The sequence below is a fragment of the Taudactylus pleione genome, unplaced genomic scaffold (genome assembly GCF_031769625.1).
Source record: "Taudactylus pleione unplaced genomic scaffold, aTauple2 ptg000731l, whole genome shotgun sequence".
Taxonomy (NCBI): Eukaryota; Metazoa; Chordata; class Amphibia; order Anura; family Myobatrachidae; genus Taudactylus; species Taudactylus pleione.
The window spans coordinates 2,891,694-2,905,000 of record NW_028285133.1 but is presented as its reverse complement, the minus strand read 5'-3'; the positions used below and the strand labels follow the sequence as shown (position 1 = coordinate 2,905,000).

General features: G+C 45.1%; 1 long non-coding RNA gene across 1 annotated transcript in view; it reads left to right on the top strand.

Annotated features, from left to right (window-relative positions):
* The window catches only part of LOC148477262 (uncharacterized), a 16,198-nt gene extending 3,155 nt beyond the window's left edge, over positions 1-13,043 (top strand). The window contains exon 3 of the long non-coding RNA XR_015872525.1: positions 13,009-13,043. This is a non-coding gene — a long non-coding RNA (uncharacterized LOC148477262). The remainder of the gene's footprint in view (positions 1-13,008) is intronic.
* Positions 13,044-13,307: the final 264 nt, after the last annotated feature.

The following is a 13,307-nucleotide window of genomic DNA, read 5'->3' as shown; positions in this document are numbered from 1 at the left end:
GTATTACTGTGGACAAAGAACAGTTTCCATCAAAACCATTTGGAAACACATACAGTAAACTGTAATGGTGCGTACACACTACACGATATGCTCCCTGAGTCGTCCACTTTATCGCCTAGTGTGTACGCACCATAAATCTTGAACAGAGCCTCTATAACAACAAAAAACAAACACAGACAGGTTGAGAAAAAGAAAGAGGGAGGGGGAGAGGAAGAGAGAAAGACAGAGAGAGAGAGAGAGAGAGAGAGAGAGAGAGACTGACAAGGGTAAAAAAGGAGAGCGATACAGTGCTGTATAAAACAATGTGTTGTACTTTACTTACGCGGCATGGAGATGCCAGTCTGTGGGGATGCTGGTGGGGGTGCCGCCGTTGGTGGTGGTATGACTGTGGACAAAGAACAGTTTCCATCAAAACCATTTGGAAACACATACAGTAAACTGTAATGGTGCGTACACACTACACGATATGCTCCTTGAGTCGTCCACTTTATTGCCCAGTGTGTACGCACCATAAATCTTGAACAGAGCCTCTATAACAACAAAAAACAAACACAGACAGGTTGAGAAAAGAGAGAGGGAGGGGAGAGGAAGAGAGAAAGACAGAGAGAGAGAGAGAGAGAGAGAGACTGACAAGGGTAAAAAAAGGAGAGCGATACAGAGCTGTATAAAACAATGTGTTGTACTTTACTTATGCGGCACGGAGATGCCAGTATGTGGGGATGGTGGTGGTGGTGTCGCCGTTGGTGGTGGTATGACTGTGGACAGAGAACAGTTTCCATCAAAACCATTTGGAAACACATACAGTAAACTGTAATGGTGCGTACACACTACACGATATGCTCCCTGAGTCATCCACTTTATTGCCTAGTGTGTACGCACCATAAATCTTGAACAGAGCCTCTATAACAACAAAAAACAAACACAGAACGGTTGAGAAAAAAAAAGAGGGAGGGGGAGAGGAAGAGAGAAAGACAGAGAGAGAGAGAGAGAGAGAGAGAGAGACTGACAAGGGTAAAAAAGGAGAGCGATACAGTGCTGTATAAAACAATGTGTTGTACTTTACTTACGCGGCACGGAGATGCCAGTCTGTGGGGATGCTGGTGGGGGTGCCGCCGTTGGTGGTGGTATGACTGTGGACAAAGAACAGTTTCCATCAAAACCATTTGGAAACACATACAGTAAACTGTAATGGTGCGTACACACTACACGATATGCTCCCTGAGTCGTCCACTTTATTGCCTAGTGTGTACGCACCATAAATCTTGAACAGAGCCTCTATAACAACAAAAAACAAACACAGACAGAGGGAGAAAAAGAGAGAGGGAGGGAGAGAGGATGAGAGAAAGACAGAGAGAGACAGAGAGAGAGAGAGAGCGAGACTGACAAGGGTAAAAAAGGAGAGCGATACAGTGCTGTATAAAACAATGTGTTGTACTTTACTGATGCGGCACGGAGATGCCAGTCTGTGGGGATGCTGGTGGGGGAGCCGCCGTTGGTGGTGGTATGACTGTGGACAGAGAACAGTTTCCATCAAAACCATTTGGAAACACATACAGTAAACTGTAATGGTGCGTACACACTACACGATATGCTCCCTGAGTGATCCACTTTATTGCCTAGTGTGTACGCACCATAAATCCTGAACAGAGCCTCTATAACAACAAAAAACAAACACAGAACGGTTGAGAAAAAAAAAGAGGGAGGGGGAGAGGAAGAGAGAAAGACAGAGAGAGAGAGAGAGAGAGACTGACAAGGGTAAAAAAGGAGAGCGATACAGTGCTGTATAAAACAATGTGTTGTACTTTACTTACGCGGCACGGAGATGCCAGTCTGTGGGGATGGTGGTGGGGGTGCCGTTGTTGGTGGTGGTATGACTGTGGAAAAAGAACAGTTTCCATCAAAACCATTTGGAAACACATACAGTAAACTGTAATGGTGCGTACACACTACACGATATGCTCCCTGAGTAGTCCACTTTATCGCCTAGTGTGTACGCACTTTAAATCTTGAACAGAGCCTCTATAACAACAAAAAACAAACACAGACAGGTTGAGAAAAAGAGAGAGGGAGGGGGAGAGGAAGAGAGAAAGACAGAGAGAGAGAGAGAGAGAGAGAGAGAGAGACTGACAAGGGTAAAAAAGGAGAGCGATACAGTGCTGTATAAAACAATGTGTTGTACTTTACTGATGCGGCACGGAGATGCCAGTCTGTGGGGATGGTGGTGGTGGTGTCGCCACCATTGTTGGAAGTGGTATTACTGTGAACAAAGAATAGTTTCCATCAAAACCATTTGGGAACACATACAGTAAACTGTAATGGTGCTTACACACTACACGATATGCTCCCTGAGTCGTCCACTTTATCGCCTAGTGTGTACGCACCATAAATCTTGAACAGAGCCTCTATAACAACAAAAAACAAACACAGACAGGTTGAGAAAAAGAGAGAGGGAGGGGGAGTGGAAGAGAGAAAGACAGAGAGAGAGAGAGAGAGAGACTGACAAGGGTAAAAAAGGAGAGCGATACAGTGCTGTATAAAACAATGTGTTGTACTTTACTGATGCGGCACGGAGATGCCAGTCTGTGGGGATGCTGGTGGGGGTGCCGCCGTTGGTGGTGGTAAGACTGTGGCCAAAGAACAGTTTCCATCAAAACCATTTGGAAACACATACAGTAAACTGTAATGGTGCGTACACACTACACGATATGCTCCCTGAGTCATCCACTTTATCGCCTAGTGTGTACGCACCATAAATCTTGAACAGAGCCTCTGTAATAGCAAAAAACAAACACAGACAGAGGGAGAAAAGAGAGAGGGAGGGGCAGAGGAAGAGAGAAAGACAGAGAGAGAGAGAGAGAAAGACTGACAAGGGTAAAAAAGGAGAGCGATACAGTGCTGTATAAAACAATGTGTTGTACTTTACTTACGTGGCACGGAGATGCCAGTCTGTGGGGATGCTGGTGGGGGTGCCGCCGTTGGTGGTGGTATGACTGTGGACAAAGAACAGTTTCCATCAAAACCATTTGGAAACACATACAGTAAACTGTAATGATGCGTACACACTACACGATATGCTCCCTGAGTCATCCACTTTATCGCCTAGTGTGTACACACCATAAATCTTGAACAGAGCCTCTATAACAACAAAAAACAAACACAGACTGGTTGAGAAAAAGAGAGAGGGAGGGGGAGAGGTAGAGAGAAAGACAGAGAGAGAGAGAGAGAGAGAGAGAGAGAGAGAGAGACTGACAAGGGTAAAAAGGGAGAGCAATACAGTGCTGTATAAAACAATGTGTTGTACTTTACTTACGTGGCACGGAGATTCCAGTCTGTGGGGATGGTGGTGGTGGTGTCGCCACCATTGTTGGAAGTGGTATTACTGTGGACAAAGAACAGTTTCCATCAAAACCATTTGGAAACACATACAGTAAACTGCAATGGTGCGTACACACTACACGATATGCTCCCTGAGTCGTCCACTTTATCGCCTAGTGTGTACGCACCATAAATCTTGAACAGAGCCTCTATAACAACAAAAAACAAACACAGACAGGTTGAGAAAAAGAAAGAGGGAGGGGGAGAGGAAGAGAGAAAGACAGAGAGAGAGAGAGAGAGAGAGAGACTGACAAGGGTAAAAAAGGAGAGCGATACAGTGCTGTATAAAACAATGTGTTGTACTTTACTTACGCGGCATGGAGATGCCAGTCTGTGGGGATGCTGGTGGGGGTGCCGCCGTTGGTGGTGGTATGACTGTGGACAAAGAACAGTTTCCATCAAAACCATTTGGAAACACATACAGTAAACTGTAATGGTGCGTACACACTACACGATATGCTCCCTGAGTCGTCCACTTTATCGCCCAGTGTGTACGCACCATAAATCTTGAACAGAGCCTCTATAACAACAAAAAACAAACACAGACAGGTTGAGAAAAGAGAGAGGGAGGGGAGAGGAAGAGAGAAAGACAGAGAGAGAGAGAGAGAGAGACTGACAAGGGTAAAAAAAGGAGAGCGATACAGAGCTGTATAAAACAATGTGTTGTACTTTACTTATGCGGCACGGAGATGCCAGTATGTGGGGATGGTGGTGGGGGTGTCGCCGTTGGTGGTGGTATGACTGTGGACAGAGAACAGTTTCCATCAAAACCATTTGGAAACACATACAGTAAACTGTAATGGTGCGTACACACTACACGATATGCTTCCTGAGTCATCCACTTTATTGCCTAGTGTGTACGCACCATAAATCTTGAACAGAGCCTCTATAACAACAAAAAACAAACACAGAACGGTTGAGAAAAAAAAAGAGGGAGGGGGAGAGGAAGAGAGAAAGACAGAGAGAGAGAAAGAGAGAGAGAGAGAGAGAGAGAGACTGACAAGGGTAAAAAAGGAGAGCGATACAGTGCTGTATAAAACAATGTGTTGTACTTTACTTACGCGGCACGGAGATGCCAGTCTGTGGGGATGCTGGTGGGGGTGCCGCCGTTGGTGGTGGTATGACTGTGGACAAAGAACAGTTTCCATCAAAACCATTTGGAAACACATACAGTAAACTGTAATGGTGCGTACACACTACACGATATGCTCCCTGAGTCGTCCACTTTATTGCCTAGTGTGTACGCACCATAAATCTTGAACAGAGCCTCTATAACAACAAAAAACAAACACAGACAGAGGGAGAAAAAGAGAGAGGGAGGGAGAGAGGATGAGAGAAAGACAGAGAGAGACAGAGAGAGAGAGAGAGCGAGACTGACAAGGGTAAAAACGGAGAGCGATACAGTGCTGTATAAAACAATGTGTTGTACTTTACTGATGCGGCACGGAGATGCCAGTCTGTGGGGATGCTGGTGGGGGAGCCGCCGTTGGTGGTGGTATGACTGTGGACAGAGAACAGTTTCCATCAAAACCATTTGGAAACACATACAGTAAACTGTAATGGTGCGTACACACTACACGATATGCTCCCTGAGTGATCCACTTTATTGCCTAGTGTGTACGCACCATAAATCTTGAACAGAGCCTCTATAACAACAAAAAACAAACACAGAACGGTTGAGGAAAAAAAAGAGGGAGGGGGAGAGGAAGAGAGAAAGACAGAGAGAGAGAGAGAGAGAGAGAGAGAGAGAGACTGACAAGGGTAAAAAAGAAGAGCGATACAGTGCTGTATAAAACAATGTGTTGTACTTTACTTATGCGGCATGGAGATGCCAGTCTGTGGGGATGCTGGTGGGGGTGCCGCCGTTGGTGGTGGTATGACTGTGGACAAAGAACAGTTTCCATCAAAACCATTTGGAAACACATACAGTAAACTGTAATGGTGCGTACACACTACACGATATGCTCCCTGAGTCGTCCACTTTATCGCCTAGTGTGTACGCACCATGAATCTTGAACAGAGCCTCTATAACAACAAAAAACAAACAAAGACAGGTTGAGAAAAAGAGAGAGGGAGGGGGAGAGGAATAGAGAAAGACAGAGAGAGAGAGAGAGAGAGAGAGAGAGAGACTGACAAGGGTAAAAAAGGAGAGCGATACAGTGCTGTATAAAATAATGTGTTGTACTTTACTTACGTGGCACGGAGATGCCAGTCTGTGGGGATGGTGGTGGTGGTTTCGCCACCATTGTTGGAAGTGGTATTACTGTGGACAAAGAACAGTTTCCATCAAAACCATTTGGAAACACATACAGTAAACTGTAATGGTCCGTACTCACTACACGATATGCTCCCTGAGTCGTCCACTTTATCGCCTAGTGTGTACGCACCATAAATATTGAACAGAGCCTCTATAACAACAAAAAACAAACACAGACAGAGGGAGAAAAAGAGAGAGGGAGGGGGAGAGGAAGAGAGAAAGACAGAGAGAAAGAGAGAGAGAGAGAGACTGACAAGGGTAAAAAAGGAGAGCAATACAGTGCTGTATAAAACAATGTGTTGTACTTTACTTACGCGGCACGGAGAAGCCAGTCTGTGGGGATGCTGGTGGTGGTGTCGCCACCATTGTTGGAAGTGGTATTACTGTGGACAAAGAACAGTTTCCATCAAAACCATTTGGAAACACATACAGTAAACTGTAATGGTGTGTACACACTACACGATATGCTCCCTGAGTCATCCACTTTATTGCCTAGTGTGTACGCACCATAAATCTTGAACAGAGCCTCTATAACAACAAAAAACAAACACAGAACGGTTGAGAAAAAGAGAGAGGGAGGGGGAGAGGAAGAGAGAAAGACAGAGAGAGAGAGAGAGAGAGAGAGAGACTGACAAGGGTAAAAAAGGAGAGCGATACAGTGCTGTATAAAACAATGTGTTGTACTTTACTTACGCGGCACGGAGATGCCAGTCTGAGGGGATGGTGGTGGTGGTGTCGCCACCATTGTTGGAAGTGGTATTACTGTGGACAAAGAACAGTTTCCATCAAAACCATTTGGAGACACATACAGTAATCTGTAATGGTCCGTACTCACTACACGATATGCTCCCTGAGTCGTCCACTTTATCGCCTAGTGTGTACGCACCATAAATATTGAACAGAGCCTCTATAACAACAAAAAACAAACACAGACAGAGCGAGAAAAAGAGAGAGGGAGGGGGAGAGGAAGAGAGAAAGACAGAGAGAGAGAGAGAGAGAGAGACTGACAAGGGTAAAAAAGGAGAGCAATACAGTGCTGTATAAAACAATGTGTTGTACTTTACTTACGCGGCACGGAGAAGCCAGTCTGTGGGGATGCTGGTGGTGGTGTCACCACCATTGTTGGAAGTGGTATTACTGTGGACAAAGAACAGTTTCCATCAAAACCATTTGGAAACACATACAGTAAACTGTAATGGTGCGTACACACTACACGATATGCTCCCTGAGTAGTCCACTTTATCGCCTAGTGTGTACGCACCATAAATCTTGAACAGAGCCTCTATAACAACAAAAAACAAACACAGACAGGTTGAGAAAAAGAGAGAGGGAGGGGGAGAGGAAGAGAGAAAGACAGAGAGAGAGAGAGAGAGAGAGACTGACAAGGGTAAAAAAGGAGAGCGATACAGTGCTGTATAAAACAATGTGTTGTACTTTACTGATGCGGCACGGAGATGCCAGTCTGTGGGGATGGTGGTGGTGGTGTCGCCACCATTGTTGGAAGTGGTATTACTGTGAACAAAGAATAGTTTCCATCAAAACCATTTGGGAACACATACAGTAAACTGTAATGGTGCTTACACACTACACGATATGCTCCCTGAGTCGTCCACTTTATCGCCTAGTGTGTACGCACCATAAATCTTGAACAGAGCCTCTATAACAACAAAAAACAAACACAGACAGGTTGAGAAAAAGAGAGAGGGAGGGGGAGTGGAAGAGAGAAAGACAGAGAGAGAGAGAGAGAGAGAGAGAGAGAGACTGACAAGGGTAAAAAAGGAGAGCGATACAGTGCTGTATAAAACAATGTGTTGTACTTTACTGATGCGGCACGGAGATGCCAGTCTGTGGGGATGCTGGTGGGGGTGCCGCCGTTGGTGGTGGTATGACTGTGGACAAAGAACAGTTTCCATCAAAACCATTTGGAAACACATACAGTAAACTGTAATGGTGCGTACACACTACACGATATGCTCCCTGAGTCATCCACTTTATCGCCTAGTGTGTACGCACCATAAATCTTGAACAGAGCCTCTGTAATAGCAAAAAACAAACACAGACAGAGGGAGAAAAGAGAGAGGGAGGGGCAGAGGAAGAGAGAAAGACAGAGAGAGAGAGAGAGAAAGACTGACAAGGGTAAAAAAGGAGAGCGATACAGTGCTGTATAAAACAATGTGTTGTACTTTACTTACGTGGCACGGAGATGCCAGTCTGTGGGGATGCTGGTGGGGGTGCCGCCGTTGGTGGTGGTATGACTGTGGACAAAGAACAGTTTCCATCAAAACCATTTGGAAACACATACAGTAAACTGTAATGATGCGTACACACTACACGATATGCTCCCTGAGTCATCCACTTTATCGCCTAGTGTGTACACACCATAAATCTTGAACAGAGCCTCTATAACAACAAAAAACAAACACAGACTGGTTGAGAAAAAGAGAGAGGGAGGGGGAGAGGTAGAGAGAAAGACAGAGAGAGAGAGAGAGAGAGAGAGAGAGACTGACAAGGGTAAAAAGGGAGAGCAATACAGTGCTGTATAAAACAATGTGTTGTACTTTACTTACGTGGCACGGAGATTCCAGTCTGTGGGGATGGTGGTGGTGGTGTCGCCACCATTGTTGGAAGTGGTATTACTGTGGACAAAGAACAGTTTCCATCAAAACCATTTGGAAACACATACAGTAAACTGTAATGGTGCGTACACACTACACGATATGCTCCCTGAGTCGTCCACTTTATCGCCTAGTGTGTACGCACCATAAATCTTGAACAGAGCCTCTATAACAACAAAAAACAAACACAGACAGGTTGAGAAAAAGAAAGAGGGAGGGGGAGAGGAAGAGAGAAAGACAGAGAGAGAGAGAGAGAGAGAGAGAGACTGACAAGGGTAAAAAAGGAGAGCGATACAGTGCTGTATAAAACAATGTGTTGTACTTTACTTACGCGGCATGGAGATGCCAGTCTGTGGGGATGCTGGTGGGGGTGCCGCCGTTGGTGGTGGTATGACTGTGGACAAAGAACAGTTTCCATAAAAACCATTTGGAAACACATACAGTAATCTGTAATGGTGCGTACACACTACACGATATGCTCCCTGAGTCGTCCACTTTATCGCCCAGTGTGTACGCACCATAAATCTTGAACAGAGCCTCTATAACAACAAAAAACAAACACAGACAGGTTGAGAAAAGAGAGAGGGAGGGGAGAGGAAGAGAGAAAGACAGAGAGAGAGAGAGAGAGAGACTGACAAGGGTAAAAAAAGGAGAGCGATACAGAGCTGTATAAAACAATGTGTTGTACTTTACTTATGCGGCACGGAGATGCCAGTATGTGGGGATGGTGGTGGTGGTGTCGCCGTTGGTGGTGGTATGACTGTGGACAGAGAACAGTTTCCATAAAAACCATTTGGAAACACATACAGTAAACTGTAATGGTGCGTACACACTACACGATATGCTCCCTGAGTCATCCACTTTATTGCCTAGTGTGTACGCAACATAAATCTTGAACAGAGCCTCTATAACAACAAAAAACAAACACAGAACGGTTGAGAAAAAAAAAGAGGGAGGGGGAGAGGAAGAGAGAAAGACAGAGAGAGAGAAAGAGAGAGAGAGAGAGAGAGAGAGACTGACAAGGGTAAAAAAGGAGAGCGATACAGTGCTGTATAAAACAATGTGTTGTACTTTACTTACGCGGCACGGAGATGCCAGTCTGTGGGGATGCTGGTGGGGGTGCCGCCGTTGGTGGTGGTATGACTGTGGACAAAGAACAGTTTCCATCAAAACCATTTGGAAACACATACAGTAAACTGTAATGGTGCGTACACACTACACGATATGCTCCCTGAGTCGTCCACTTTATTGCCTAGTGTGTACGCACCATAAATCTTGAACAGAGCCTCTATAACAACAAAAAACAAACACAGACAGAGGGAGAAAAAGAGAGAGGGAGGGAGAGAGGATGAGAGAAAGACAGAGAGAGACAGAGAGAGAGAGAGAGCGAGACTGACAAGGGTAAAAATGGAGAGCGATACAGTGCTGTATAAAACAATGTGTTGTACTTTACTGATGCGGCACGGAGATGCCAGTCTGTGGGGATGCTGGTGGGGGAGCCGCCGTTGGTGGTGGTATGACTGTGGACAGAGAACAGTTTCCATCAAAACCATTTGGAAACACATACAGTAAACTGTAATGGTGCGTACACACTACACGATATGCTCCCTGAGTGATCCACTTTATTGCCTAGTGTGTACGCACCATAAATCTTGAACAGAGCCTCTATAACAACAAAAAACAAACACAGAACGGTTGAGAAAAAAAAAGAGGGAGGGGGAGAGGAAGAGAGAAAGACAGAGAGAGAGAGAGAGAGAGAGAGAGACTGACAAGGGTAAAAAAGAAGAGCGATACAGTGCTGTATAAAACAATGTGTTGTACTTTACTTATGCGGCATGGAGATGCCAGTCTGTGGGGATGCTGGTGGGGGTGCCGCCGTTGGTGGTGGTATGGCTGTGGACAAAGAACAGTTTCCATCAAAACCATTTGGAAACACATACAGTAAACTGTAATGGTGCGTACACACTACACGATATGCTCCCTGAGTCGTCCACTTTATCGCCTAGTGTGTACGCACCATGAATCTTGAACAGAGCCTCTATAACAACAAAAAACAAACAAAGACAGGTTGAGAAAAAGAGAGAGGGAGGGGGAGAGGAATAGAGAAAGACAGAGAGAGAGAGAGAGAGAGAGAGAGACTGACAAGGGTAAAAAAGGAGAGCGATACAGTGCTGTATAAAATAATGTGTTGTACTTTACTTACGTGGCACGGAGATGCCAGTCTGTGGGGATGGTGGTGGTGGTTTCGCCACCATTGTTGGAAGTGGTATTACTGTGGACAAAGAACAGTTTCCATCAAAACCATTTGGAAACACATACAGTAAACTGTAATGGTCCGTACTCACTACACGATATGCTCCCTGAGTCGTCCACTTTATCGCCTAGTGTGTACGCACCATAAATATTGAACAGAGCCTCTATAACAACAAAAAACAAACACAGACAGAGGGAGAAAAAGAGAGAGGGAGGGGGAGAGGAAGAGAGAAAGACAGAGAGAAAGAGAGAGAGAGAGAGACTGACAAGGGTAAAAAAGGAGAGCAATACAGTGCTGTATAAAACAATGTGTTGTACTTTACTTACGCGGCACGGAGAAGCCAGTCTGTGGGGATGCTGGTGGTGGTGTCGCCACCATTGTTGGAAGTGGTATTACTGTGGACAAAGAACAGTTTCCATCAAAACCATTTGGAAACACATACAGTAAACTGTAATGGTGTGTACACACTACACGATATGCTCCCTGAGTCATCCACTTTATTGCCTAGTGTGTACGCACCATAAATCTTGAACAGAGCCTCTATAACAACAAAAAACAAACACAGAACGGTTGAGAAAAAGAGAGAGGGAGGGGGAGAGGAAGAGAGAAAGACAGAGAGAGAGAGAGAGAGAGAGAGAGAGAGACTGACAAGGGTAAAAAAGGAGAGCGATACAGTGCTGTATAAAACAATGTGTTGTACTTTACTTACGCGGCACGGAGATGCCAGTCTGTGGGGATGGTGGTGGTGGTGTCGCCACCATTGTTGGAAGTGGTATTACTGTGGACAAAGAACAGTTTCCATCAAAACCATTTGGAGACACATACAGTAAACTGTAATGGTCCGTACTCACTACACGATATGCTCCCTGAGTCGTCCACTTTATCGCCTAGTGTGTACGCACCATAAATATTGAACAGAGCCTCTATAACAACAAAAAACAAACACAGACAGAGCGAGAAAAAGAGAGAGGGAGGGGGAGAGGAAGAGAGAAAGACAGAGAGAGAGAGAGAGAGAGAGACTGACAAGGGTAAAAAAGGAGAGCAATACAGTGCTGTATAAAACAATGTGTTGTACTTTACTTACGCGGCACGGAGAAGCCAGTCTGTGGGGATGCTGGTGGTGGTGTCACCACCATTGTTGGAAGTGGTATTACTGTGGACAAAGAACAGTTTCCATCAAAACCATTTGGAAACACATACAGTAAACTGTAATGGTGTGTACACACTACACGATATGCTCCCTGAGTCGTCCACTTTATCGCCTAGTGTGTACGCACCATAAATCCTGAACAGAGCCTCTATAACAACAAAAAACAAACACAGACAGTTTGAGAAAAAGAGAGAGGGAGGGGGAGATGAAGAGAGAAAGACAGAGAGAGAGAGAGAGAGAGAGAGAGAGAGAGACTGACAAGGGTAAAAAAGGAGAGCGATACAGTGCTGTATAAAACAATGTGTTGTACTTTACTTACGCGGCACGGAGATGCCAGTCTGTGGGGATGCTGGTGGGGCTGCAGCCGTTGGTGGTGGTATGACTGTGGACAAAGAACAGTTTCCATTAAAACCATTTGGAAACACATACAGTAAACTGTAATGGTGCGTACACACTACACGATATGCTCCCTGAGTCGTCCACTTTATTACCTAGTGTTTACGCACCATTATTCTTGAACAGAGCCTCTATAACAACAAAAAACAAACACAGACAGAGGGAGAAAAAGAGAGAGGGAGGGAGAGAGGATGAGAGAAAGACAGAGAGAGACAGAGAGAGAGAGAGAGACTGACAAAGGGTAAAAAAGGAGAGCGATACAGTGCTGTATAAAACAATGTGTTGTACTTTACTTACGCGGCACGGAGATGCCAGTCTGTGGGGATGCTGGTGGTGGTGTCGCCACCATTGTTGGAAGTGGTATGACTGTGGACAAAGAACAGTTTCCATCAAAACCATTTGGAAACACATACAGTAAACTGTAATGGTGCGTACACACTACACGATATGCTCCCTGAGTCGTCCATTTTATCGCCTAGTGTGTACGCACCATAAATCTTGAACAGAGCCTCTATAACAACAAAAAACAAACACAGACAGAGGGAGAAAAAGAGAGAGGGAGGGGGAGAGGAAGAGAGAAAGACAGAAAGAGAGAGAGAGAGAGAGAGAGACTGACACCAGCATCCCCACAGACTGGCATCTCCATGCCGCGTAAGTAAAGTACAACACATTGTTTTATACAGCACTGTATCGCTCTCCTTTTTTACCCTTGTCAGTCTCTCTCTCTCTCTCTCTCTCTCTCTGTCTTTCTCTCTTCCTCTCCCCCTCCCTCTTTCTTTTTCTCAACCTGTCTGTGTTTGTTTTTTGTTGTTATAGAGGCTCTGTTCAAGATTTATGGTGCGTACACACTAGGCGATAAAGTTGACGACTCAGGGAGCATATCGTGTAGAGTGTACGCACCATTACAGTTTACTGTATGTGTTTCCAAATGGTTTTGATGGAAACTGTTCTTTGTCCACAGTAATACCACTTCCAACAATGGTGGCGACAACACCACCAGCATCCTCACAGACTGGCATCTCCGTGCCGCGTAAGTAAAGTACAACACATTGTTTTATACAGCACTGTATCGCTCTCCTTTTTTACCCTTTGTCAGTCTCTCTCTCTCTCTCTCTCTGTCTCTCTCTGTCTTTCTCTCATCCTCTCTCCCTCCCTCTCTCTTTTTCTCAACCTGTCTGTGTTTGTTTTTTGTTGTTATAGAGGCTCTGTTCAAGATTTATGGTGCGTACACACTAGGCGATAAAGTGGACTACTCAGGGA